Below are 12,683 nucleotides of genomic sequence, written 5' to 3' on the forward strand. Positions count from 1 at the left end.
GCTTGCCGACCTCGGAGGTCAGAGGGCCGCATTGCGTACATTTAAAATTTTTACGCATTGAACCAGTAATGCGTAAAAATGTATGTGTTAATGTTCCTGCACTGGCAGGAATGCGTAAAAATGTACGCAATGTGGCCCCCGACCTCCGAGGTCGGCAAGCTGCCAGCGGGGGACTGGAGCAGCAGTGAGTGACTACGAGGGCATAAGATGGCTGCATGGGGCTGGTAGAAGCCCCAGGTAAGTAAAACTCATTTTTTTTATTTTGCTTGGACCTTCCCTTTAAAGGAAAAAAGTATACATGTAAATGCGGTAAATACATTAACTGTCATTTACCGTTATTATCACATTTAAATGTATAGTATTTTCCTTTGAAAATGTAAAATAGATTTTCTCAAAAACTATAAGGTGTTTTTGAATCTTTTTTTTTCCCATCTTGTTCCCACTATTCTTAACATATCTGGCAAATTTGGTGTTTCTACCATGTAAGGGGGCTTTGCTATTAACCGCTAAATTCGGCGGGCTGGTGATAACCACGGATATTTTCCTGGTGATCACGGGCCGAATACTTGAAATAACGGTTGAATTTGTAATTGACTGCCATGATCGATTCCCGATCACAAATTTGGATCATGATGTTGGATAGTGAAAAAATGCCATGATCACTGATTGTATTTGACCAACACTACCAATAATTGTGCAATAAATACATGTTTTGGACATAATTTGAATTCATGCATTATACCTGAATTCCTATACCGTTCTTTCATTGTCTAAACACGGTTGTGCCAACTCTTAAAGTGAACCTCTGGACTAAAAATCGACTCAGAAGCACTGAAAAGGCTTTGTGTTTCTTTAACAGTTTCACAGCATCAGAACTTTGTTTCTCTTATACAAGCCTCATTTTTAGCTGCACAGAAGAAAACTGCCCGGGCTTTTTTCCCCTGATGCTGTGCAAAGCATAATGGGATTTCTGATTTTGTTGTTCTCGTTCTGCTGTTTTGGTGCATTTTTTTTTTTTACATTTTGAATTTGACATTTTGAAGCCTAGTGTGTGCAGCTGGGAGGGGTTATCAGGGCACAGGACAGTTGGAACTGTGTCTCCTGCTCCTTGTCACCTCCTTTCAACCAAAAAGATGGCTGCCCCCATGAAAAAGATGGCAGCCCCCATGAATCACAAACATTTGCCTGTTCTTTTAAAACAGGGTGGGTAAGAGATTATATTACCTATCTATTCTAATTAACATAACTTATGTAACTTGATGACAGTATGTTTGTTTAGGCTGAAGTTCCCCTTTAACCACTTCACCACTGAGGGGTTTTACCCCCTGACCACCAGAGCAATTTTCACCTTTCAGCGCTCCTTCCATTCATTCGTCTATAACTTTATCATTACTTATCCCAATTAAACGAACTATATCTTGTTTTTTCCACCACTAATTAGGCTTTCTTTAGGTGGGACATTATGGCAAGAATTATTTTATTCTAAATGTGTTTTAATGGGAAAATAGGAAAAATGTGGGAAAAAATTCATTATTTTTCAGTTTTCGGCCATTATAGTTTTTAAATAATGCATGCTACTGTAATTAAAACCCATGAAATGTATTTGCCCGTTTGTCCCGGTTATAAAACCGTTTAAATTATGTTCCTATCACAATGTTTGGCGCCAATATTTTATTTGGAAACAAAGGTGCATTTTTTTCAGTTTTGCGTCTATCCCTAGTTACAAGCCCATAGTTTATAAAGTAACAGTGTTGTACCCTCCTGACATAACATAAATATTTAAAAAGTTCAGTACCTATGGTAACTATTTATGTATTTTTTTATTGTACATTTTTTTTTAATTACTTTATTATTTGTATGTGAAAAATGTTTAGGGTGTAGTTTTACTATTTGGCCACAAGATGGCCACAGTAACTTTTTGTTTTAATGCGACCTCCAAGCGTCCTTCCGGACGCTTGGAGGAAGTACTTGGAGGCTGGGTAAGTGTTTTTTTTTCACAATGATCGCGCTGCCCATCGGAGAGCAGCGGATCATTGCGGGGCTTAGATCAACGAACGGGAATGGATTTTCCCGTTCATTGATCTCCGGGCGAGCGGCCGGCGGCATGTTTACGAGCAGGAGCGCAGGCAGCGGCGGGAGCGGGGAAAGTACGGATTTCTCCGTCGCTGGGGGTTAAAGGATGGAAAAAGGGATGGAGAAATTCGCACGGGCGGGGGTAAAGTGGTTAATGCCCAAAAAAGCATGGTTATTGATGTGATTTCTGCACAAACATTTCCTGCATGCAAGCCAAACAAACTATTTTATATATCAAATAATATACATTGTAAATCCTGCTGTGTGCAAAACACAGTATAAAAGTAAGATCTCCTGTAAAAGTCTAAGCACAGATTGGGGATTCACTATTTTTGGGATGCATTAAAAGGGAAATAAAAACTCGAGATGCTAGCATAATATTGCCCCTGTTTAACTCTCTAGTAAGGCCACATCTGGAATATGGAATTCAGTTCTGGGCACCACATTACAAAAAAGATATTGCAGTTTTAGAGCAGGTGCAGAGACGAGCTACAAAATTGATACGTGCGATGGAAGGTCTCGCTTACCAAGAAAGGTTAGATAAACTGGGTTTATTTAGTCTAGAGAAAAGACGCCTTAGAGGAGATCTAATTAACATGTATAAATACATCAGAGGGCAATATAATAGCTTGGCGGATGAGCTTTTTGTCCCTAGGCCTTCTCAAAGGACTAGAGGACATGAGCTGCGCATGGAGGAAAAACGTTTTAGCCATTTATTTAGGAAAGGGTTCTTTACAGTAAGAGTGATTAAGATGTGGAATGCATTGCCACAGGAAGTCGTTATGGCAAACTCTATACCTGCATTTAAAGGGGGCTTAGATGCTTTCCTTGCGCTGAAAGACATCCATGGCTACAATTACTAGGTTATGCCTAATGATGTTGATCCAGGGATTTTATCTGATTGCCATCTGGAGTCAGGAAGGAATTTTTCCCTTTTGGGGCTAATTGGACCATGCCTTGTGGGGTTTTTTTTCGCCTTCCTCTGGATCAACAGGGGTATGTGGGGGACGGGCTGGAGTTGTACTTTGTACTGGTTGAACTCGATGGACGTATGTCTTTTTTCAACCAAAATAACTATGTAACTATGTAACCCAGAAATGTTTGACAAGAAGCATCCTGACTATAAAGACAACTGCAAGACCAATCAGGTGTGATCTGATATCACCGCATATTTCTGTGAAGATATATGGGACCAATTGTCTGAGAAAAGCAAAATAGTTAGAAGTAAGTTCACTCTCATGTTGACATTAAAGGATACCTGAAGTGACATGTGACATAATGAGATAGACATGTGTATGTACAGTGCGCAGCACACAAACAGCTATGCTGTGTTCCTTTCTCTCTTTCTCTGCCTGAAAGAGTTAAATATCAAGTATGCAAGTGGCTGACTCAGTCCTGACTCAGACAGGAAGTGACTACAGCGTGACCCTAACTGATAAGAAATTCCAACTATAAAACACTTTCCTAGCAGAAAATGGCTTCTGAGAGCAAGAAAGAGGTAAAAAGGGGAATTTCTTATCAGTGAGGGTCACACTGTAGTCACTTCCTGTCTGAGTCAGGACTGAGTCAGCCACTTACATACCTGATATTTAACTCTTTCAGGCAGAGAAAGAAAAAAAGGAACACAGCATAGGTATTTGTGTGCTGCATACTGTATATACACATATCTATCTCATCATGACACATGTCACTTCAGGTATCCTTTAATCTCATGTTTGCTTGCGCTGTCTTTTTTGTGTTGTTTGCCTATGTAATGTTAGATCATTTACTGAAGAACACTTAGCTTACAGTATTCATAACAACTAAAATAGTCCACATAACACACACATATGTGACTTCTACTGCAATGGGGTCACAAGAGCCATGCTTATTATAATGTCATTTCTAGCAACTAACAACAAATGCATGACCTGCTTTTCTAAGAGTAATAGACTGAAAGCTCCAATGAGTTTGGTAAAGAACATATATTTTTCTGCACATATTTGGATACATCTCCAATAATGCAATCTACAGATATTTGCCATTTTAACATAAACAAGGTAGTCAACATAAAACATTTTAAACTCAGATAGCACCATCTGGAGTGAGCAAATTATGAGCCATGTGCTCTCTAATATTTAGTGCACTCTGGGTTCCTGTTAACATAGCCCCATCAATGTTAGTAATTGTGGGAGGGATGGCATGATCCTCAACTAGGTTTCCTTCCATCATTCTCACAAAGTTGTGTAGGAAGCAGGTAGCCTTGACGACAGTCGCTGCATTTCCTGGTAACATTTGCATGGCAGTGTGGTAAATCTCCTACTTGTTGGCAAGAGTACATTCCACCACTTTCCTTGCTTTGCTGAGTCTCATGTTGAAATGTTTTTTTTTCTTCCACTGCCATGACTCTGTGTGAAAAAGGCCTCATCACATTTTCAGAAAGGGCAAAGGCCTCATCACCAATAGGGATAGGCAGGTGCAGGGATAGGCAGATGCACAGGTGTTACGCCAAGGGCGTGGTCCAGGGATGTGAAGTTGGCCCAGCTGTAGTTTGTGAAATATTGCAGAGTCACTTCTGCTCCCATAGCCCCCACATCAATATAATCAAACTTATACTCAGTATCAACCACTGCCATGAGCAATATTGAAAAGAACCTACGGTAGTTGTAGTACTGGCTTCCAGAGAATGGTGGCATTACCATCCTGACATGCTTGCCATCCACTGTACCTGGGCAATTTGGAAAATGGTGTTTGTCCCAGAAGAGTTGGATATTTCTTTCCCATTTGGCCTGGTCTGGGGAAGGCATGAAGACCTGTTGTAGATCCATCCAGATGTTTCTACAGGTTGACTTGCCCAACCTGTATTCAAAATGTAGTGCTGCATATGTATGCCCTGTTGCAAGGAATCTGCAAAGTAAATGGGAAAAATAACATGAATGTATTGTTCTTTTGCAGTTGAGCAGTTAAGGACAACATGGAAATCTGTTCGGGATAATTATAAGAAAGAGTTGGATAAGCAAAAAAAATGAACAAAGAAGTGGTGTCGGGGCTAGCAGGCGCAAACAACATTACCACATATTATATACCCCATTCTTGGACTTCCTCAAGCCACATATGAATACTGGCCTGTAAGTATTGACACTAATGAATGCCAAAGCCATGATGTTTATTCTGATTAAGGTGAGGTTTTTTACTATTATCCTTTCTTAATTGTACTGAAGAGAATTTTCCTGATGAGGATACCCCAGAAACACCAAGTACAGATGTGGACATTACTGACCCTTCATCACAGAATACTAGTACTACGTCTGTACATGAAGAAGAGGAGACCATTCTTATGCACTCCACAGACAGTCCATCCACTAATTTCACACTCCAATGTACCCGTAATTAGAGATGGCCCGAACGGTTTGCATGCAAATTTATTTGTGCAAACTTTGGTGGTTCGCGTTCGCAGGCGAACATGAACTTTATGGCGGTTCAATTTGCCTCCTATACTACATCATTAGGGTCAACTTTGACCCTCTACATCACAGTCAGCAGGTACATTGTAGCCAATCAGGCTACCCTCCCTCCTGGAGACTCACCCCCCTTATAAAAGGCAGGCTGAGTCAGGGATTTTACTCACTTGTGTGCCTGCAGTAATTAGAGAAGGGAGAGCTGCTGCAGACTCACATAGGGAAAGCTTAGTTAGGCTCTTGTAGGCTTGATAGCTTGCTCCTTGCTGATTCTTATTGCTAAAATAGCACCCCACAACAGCTCTTTTGAGAGCTAATGCTGTTCTTGTGATCTATTTTTTTTTTTCTGTGTGTCCCACTGACACTTGTGTTGCATAGACACCGTTGATAATTCATACTGTGTGTGTGCCACTGCCAGGTCCAGCACATTCAGTGACTACCTGTGTGTGTGACAGGTGCACATTACCCATCTCTGTATATACCTACCTCTTGTACACTGTGCATCCACCCACCTACGCGAGTGCACTGTGCCCTGTCAGTCAGTCGCAGCTGGCCTTTGGGGTAATTCCTACTATGCCACTGCCAGGCCCTGTACATTCAGTGACTGACTACCTGTGTGTGTGACAGGCAGCTGTACATTTGTAATCCCATCCCAGTCACTGCACCTGTTCACTGTTCAGTGCACCTACCTACCTACCTACCTGCCTGAGCGCACGCATTGTTAATAACACCAGTCATTGTGTGACTGCACATTGTATTAGTCAAGTCAGTGCATACCTTTCACTTCATCCCCCAAATATGGTCAAAACAGGCAGAGGCAGAGGTAGGCCACCCAGCAGGTCTGTTTGAGGTCATGCTGTCATGATTTTGTGCGGCCCTGGACCAAAGTACAGTGTTCAGAAGGCGCGTGCCATTAACCCCCAAGATTGTCAGGACGTAGTTGACTATATTTAACACAGAACACCTCATCTTCCTCAGCTTCCACGTGGAAGCATGACATACCTTCCTCCTCCTGCTCTGTTTCTGGCACCACACTTAACACTCAGTCGGCCGCCACCACCAAAGTGCCATCACCCCAGGGCTCAGTGTTGTGGACATTTTTTTTGTGTCTGCCTCAGATGAGAGCAGTGCCATCTGTACTCTCTGCAACCAAAAATTGAGCCATGGAAAGACCAAGACCTGCGTAAGGACAACTTCCTTACAAAGGCACATGATGACAAAGCACAAACTGGAATGGGATGACCACCTGAGGGAAAGCAGCACACAAAAGCAAATCCACACACTGCAGTGGAAGGCATGCAATTATTTCTCCAAAAAGGCGATACCCAAACTCTACCGTGATGTTGAAAGGCAAGTGGTGTCATCTCTGGCACACAGCGTTGGGTCAAGGGTCCATCTGACCACATGGTCTGCAAAGCACGGTCAGACCTGCCCAAAGACTAAGTCAGTACCCACACATAGCATCTCTGCCTGCACGCCATGTGACTGCCTGCCCCAAGACTAAGTCGCTCCCCACACAGCATATCTGCCTGCAGGCCGCTTGACTGCCTTGTCCGCCACCATCAACAGGGTCCAGGAATCCAGGAGGTTACCTAAATTTTTAAGACCGCTGATAGCAGCGGCAGCTATAATAATTTTTCTGGTGCGTGTACATGCCTGCCTAATTTTTCTGGCTGCACTGCAGCTGCAACAACAAAACAAAAGGCATTTACATGTGTCAATTCCCCTTCGTGATCGTTACCTTGGCGTGGTGAAGGGTCTTGAGTATCATAATGAAGCAATGACCGCCGGCTTTATGAGGGTCTCAAAGGGGGGGGGGGGTACACACAAGATAATAAGGTTGTTGCTTCATTGTGGACAGACCAAATTCGATCAGCTGGACAGTCACTGTTGTTCTATCATTGAGCTACCACAGCCCGGCAACCATATGGGCTTGAAAACCGTCACGGCCTGCACTCTGGCCATGGTGCGCACCAGTCCAGCACTGCCGTCACTACGCAAACAGCTGTTTGCAGGGCGTTACACAGTGAGTTTGGTGTGTCAGTGTGAAGCAGTACTCTAGTTACATTACCTGATTGATGTATACACATGCAAGATGTTTTAAAGCACTTTATGCCTCCAATTTAGCATGCAATCTGATTTCTGCCCTTAAAACGCTGCTGTGCATCAAATCCAGATTTTTCCCCGGGACTTTTGGCGTCTATCCCACTCATCCATGCAAAAACTCAGATGTTAGACCCCTTGAAACATCTTTTCCATCTCTTTTCTGGCCAGCATAAGTGTTTTTAGTTTTCAAACTTCGCCTCCCCATGGAAGTCTATTACGGTTCGGGAATGTTCGCGTGAACCAAACTTTTGCGGAAGTTTGCTTTCGAGGTTTGCGAACCGAAAATCGGAAGTTCGAGCCATCTCTACCCATAATGTATCATACAGGAGTAGACTAAGCTGAAAAGATCAGGAAGAGGCATGTCTAGGTCTGAATATGATCAAAAAATGTTAAGTAACATTGAGAAGGCAGTAACCCATATGGGAAAAAGATCACATAGCATAGATGCATATAATGAGCCCTGTACTCATTTCCTCCTCAGTCTAGTACCATCTTTGCAAAAAATCCCAGCTGATAAATGATTATTAGCCAAACGTTAGATCATTGATGTTGTCCACAAATGTCTCACACCAGAACCAAGGGAAACCAAAAACACATCATATTATGGCCATACTCCTATGGGTCAACTTCATGAGCCAACTTCATGAGCCATACAGACACCCACAACAGCCAAATTATTATTGTCAACCTGTATATGAGACTCACAATTACTCATTGCCAAGTATGCAACATTATGCTCATAGGCCTGCACACCCCTACTATCCACTATTACCACCACCTATGCCTCAAAGAGCTTCAAGTCCACAAGAACCCTCTCCTGACACACCAGTCTATACAGACCTAAGTGGTAATGGCAGTAGTCACAACAAGGCACAGGAACATTTACATGACACTGAGACACACTGAATGCCACCATTGTTGTATTGCTGACAAACTTTAATTTGTGCTCCTTCCATTGAGCTAATAGGTATGAAGGTTACATTTTATTTTTTACAGTTTCTTTTGTAAAGATTTGACTGTTGTTATGTTTGACCACAAAGTGATCTTAATTTAAAATTACACTGTACCTTAGTGTTATGAGAAGTCTCTGTGTAGGACATATAGGACGCTTCAACACTGTAGATGTCCTTAGAAGTCTGGGCCATAATTTTTCCAGGAGAAAACCAAAACTGTGCAAAAAGACAAATATGTTTTAATTTGTGAAGTGTTGCACTTTATTTTGAAAGGTACAAATGTAAGTGCATATTGTTTATGTTTTTTTAACAGGCAAACAAAGGCTGAAAAAAAACATTGGCACAGTTATTGCCAAAAATCAATAAGAAAATAATTAAAAAATTGTCTGCTCTTCGTTAATAGATAAGATAAAAACAATTGCAGGTTGATGCATTGTTGAAATGGTTGATCAATGTGGCTTACATCGTTTGGGTATAGTGTTTTCCCATAGCTACTGCTAAGGACATTAGGGTCAGATATGGTGACATTTGAGTAAAACACACACACACACACACACACACACACACACACACACACACACACACACACACACACACACACACACCACATACACACACACACACACACACACACACACACACCACACACACCTACACACACCTACACACACACACAGAGACACACACACAGAGACACACACACACACACACACACACACACACACACACACACACACACACACACACACACACACACACACACACACACACACACACATAGTAAAAATGACTTTGAAGGGATCATATATACAGTATATACAGTATCACATAAATACATGCCAAAAACACCTTGGAAACGTACCTGGCTATATTCAACCTGGTGTATGCAAAGAATGTGTCTGGATGAGCACGCACATGCTGGTAAATGGGTCTGGAATTGTCCCTTCCGATCTCTTGTCACATTCATGGGATGCACCCAGTACCAACGAGGCCTGGGTCTTCTCCTTATGAAACCAACAGCACACAAAAGCACCACCAACTCATCCTCCATTGCTATACTCCTCTCTACAACCCACAAAGCATTGCAGGTACCACTCCCCTTATATATGCTGCCCATCCCACTCATTAATTAATTATGTTAATTTCAATTATTTACAACAAGGCCTCTTTAAATTGTACCAAGACATAGTTGAAAAACACAGAGAGGTATGGTACGCCTCTGAGGCACCTGGCATAGTACCAGACCTGTATTTGTATATGCTCCTTTTCATTGCCTGAGGAAGCGGGTCACTCCCGCGAAATTGCTGAAAATTGATCAGCATTTTCTTGTGTCTGCTCGGAGGAGGTAAGTCCACCACTACCTCCCCACTTTTAAATGTTTTAGATCTTTTTATCCTTCTGGCGCCTCTGTATCCATACTACGAAAAACACAAAATGCTTGCGTTTTCGTTTTTAGGTGTGAATGAGGCCTGTTAGAGCATCTTTGTTTTCTGATGACTTAAGCTTCGTATTAGTGATGAGCGTAATGACCTAATTATGATTTTGCTAAATTTCATGTAATTCGGGAAATTACAATAACGGCCGTAATCAAAAATTTGTATTTTCATTAAATTATGCTAAATTTAGCGTTTATGCAGAATTTCGTAATTTCGTAATTGTTTTTCATAATTATGATCGTTTTCATAATGGAAACAAATCGGAGTTTCATGTTTAACTCGGGAATTCGTCTGTTCTTGAAATTGTGTTCCAGTCCAGAGCCTCCTAAAACATTTAACGTGGCAACACATGGAGGGACCTTTGCATTATCAGATATTGCAAGGTCCAACACCAAGTGTCACAGCATGCATGACCGCTAAGTGCGCCTTGACAAAGAGAACCTTTCTTAGAAGTGGCTGCAGGTAGTGCCTCCTGATACATTTAAAGCGACAGCACCTGCAGGAACCTTCACATTACCAGTAATTGCAATCAATGAGTGACTTTCCTGAGTTAAGTAGTTACTTACATTTGCATAATTACTATTCAAAACGAAATGACGTCCATTTTCGTAATTAAAATGACTTACTTTGTATTGAAAACACAAAATCACGAATTTGCGCCGAAATGCGAAATTACGCAATGTAAATTTTGCTTACGGAATTCTGAATTACGGTTTGTATGGCAATTATGCAATAATAAATGTGTGACTTAGCGGCAAAATTTGAGCATTGTTCTCTCCTCCACCCACCCACTTCATCGTTCGACCCTCCGCCAGGCCCACTCCCCTCTGGATAGCAACAAAATGTGTTGCTAGTCTGGAGACTAGAAATGCATCTGTAATGCACTGGCTACAAAATGTCATCAGAGGGATTGAGTCACGATCCCTCTCTGGTGGCATCATGCCTTGTACTTGTGTAGGAGGCTTTAAGTATGTACTGTGAGTATGTCAGTGTGAGTATATGAAAGACTCGGTAGGTAGATAGATATTATGGCCTTTATTCAATTATTTTTTTCTCCCAAGCTTTCTTCTAGGCGATCTTTTCAAAACTCAACAATAAAATTCCATTTAACCACTCTGCAATCCCCTAACGCAGATTGGCGGCCACAGAGTGGCTCTGTTGTTCCTCCGCGATGCCATATGGCGTCATCTCACAAGAGGTGCTATTTGGCATGAGCTCACATGAGTTCCCATCATTGTAAACAGTGGGGCACAGCAAACAGCCTGCCAGCGGCTGATCAGCACTGGCAGGCTGGTTATTTGTTTTATACACAAAACAAATATTTATATAGCTCTGACATCTTACGCAGCGCTGCACAGAGTATTGCCTTGTCACTTAACTGTCCCTCGGAGGGGCTCACAATCCATTCCCTGTCACAGTTATATGTATATGAATTTGTAGTGTATATATGTAATGTAGTGTAGAGACAATTTAGAAGGGGATAAGGGGGATTAAAAATGCAACAAATTCACTCTTTTTTTATTAACCTTCTTAGTGGTATGGACGAGCTCAGACCGCTGGAGGGCGCGGCTCAGGCCCCGCTGGGCCAATTTTCACAATTTTTTTTAAACATGCAGCAAGCATTTTGCTTGCTGCGTGTTGGTCCCGATCGCCGCCGCCAATGCGCCGCTACCTGCCGCGTAACCATTGCCCCCCCCCCTGCCGAGACCCCTGCGCAGCCTGGCCAATCAGAGCCAGGCAGCGCTGAGAAGTGGATCGGGACTCTGTCTGACGTCACAACGCCGACGACGTCATCGCGATCGTCATCATGGCGACGGGGGAAGCCCTTAAGGAAATCCCATTCAGAACGGGATTTCCTTACGTGGGTACGCTCCGGGGGCGATCGAGGGTAAGCGCCGCATGCCGCAGGGAGGGGGGCATCATGTAGCCAGCGCTAGGCTAGCTACATGATTTAAAAAAAAATATTAAAAACTGCTTAGCCACAGGTAATAGAACGCCAGGGTGGTTAATAATAAAATAAAGTAGCAGAGGCAATCAAATACCACCAAAAGAAAGCTCTATTACTAGGAATAAAAGGAGGTAAAATTCATTTCCGTGGTAAGTTGTATGGCTGAGCAATAAATCATTAAAGTTGGCAAGCGCTGAATTGTAAAAAATGACCTGGTCAGTAGGTGGTATAAACCTCTGGTCCCTCAAGTAGTTAATCCACCAGCAAGCGAGAACATACTCAGAATAGCTTTAATAATACATTTTTACTTTACATGTTTTGCAAATGTTTTAGTTGCAGAGTGCTCAAAAGTTATTTTTAAAAAATGAACATTTATCTCCTGGGAGAAAACTCAGGACCAAAAGTTAATTGCATATGGGCCCAGATCTGTAGCATCCATACTGCTTAGCACCTTTCAACTTCCTTCCTACCTCCTATTACTTTACTGTGAGCCATTCAATTACAGGTTTCACATTATCTCATGACTGTATTGTCTTCTCCAGCTCTTTTCTGTAGGCAGCCAAACTGAAATGCTAAAGAAGGAATTTCTAATTATCATAGAGACCTAACTTGCAAAAATGTACTGTATAATCCAAATGTTATGAAGTTGTGCATTACATTTACTGTACAAAGGTCTACAGAACTCTCCTTCACTTTTCTTTTTTGGTGGGCAGATTAACACTAAGCACAA

The sequence above is a fragment of the Hyperolius riggenbachi genome, chromosome 1, assembly GCF_040937935.1.
Source record: "Hyperolius riggenbachi isolate aHypRig1 chromosome 1, aHypRig1.pri, whole genome shotgun sequence".
Taxonomy (NCBI): Eukaryota; Metazoa; Chordata; class Amphibia; order Anura; family Hyperoliidae; genus Hyperolius; species Hyperolius riggenbachi.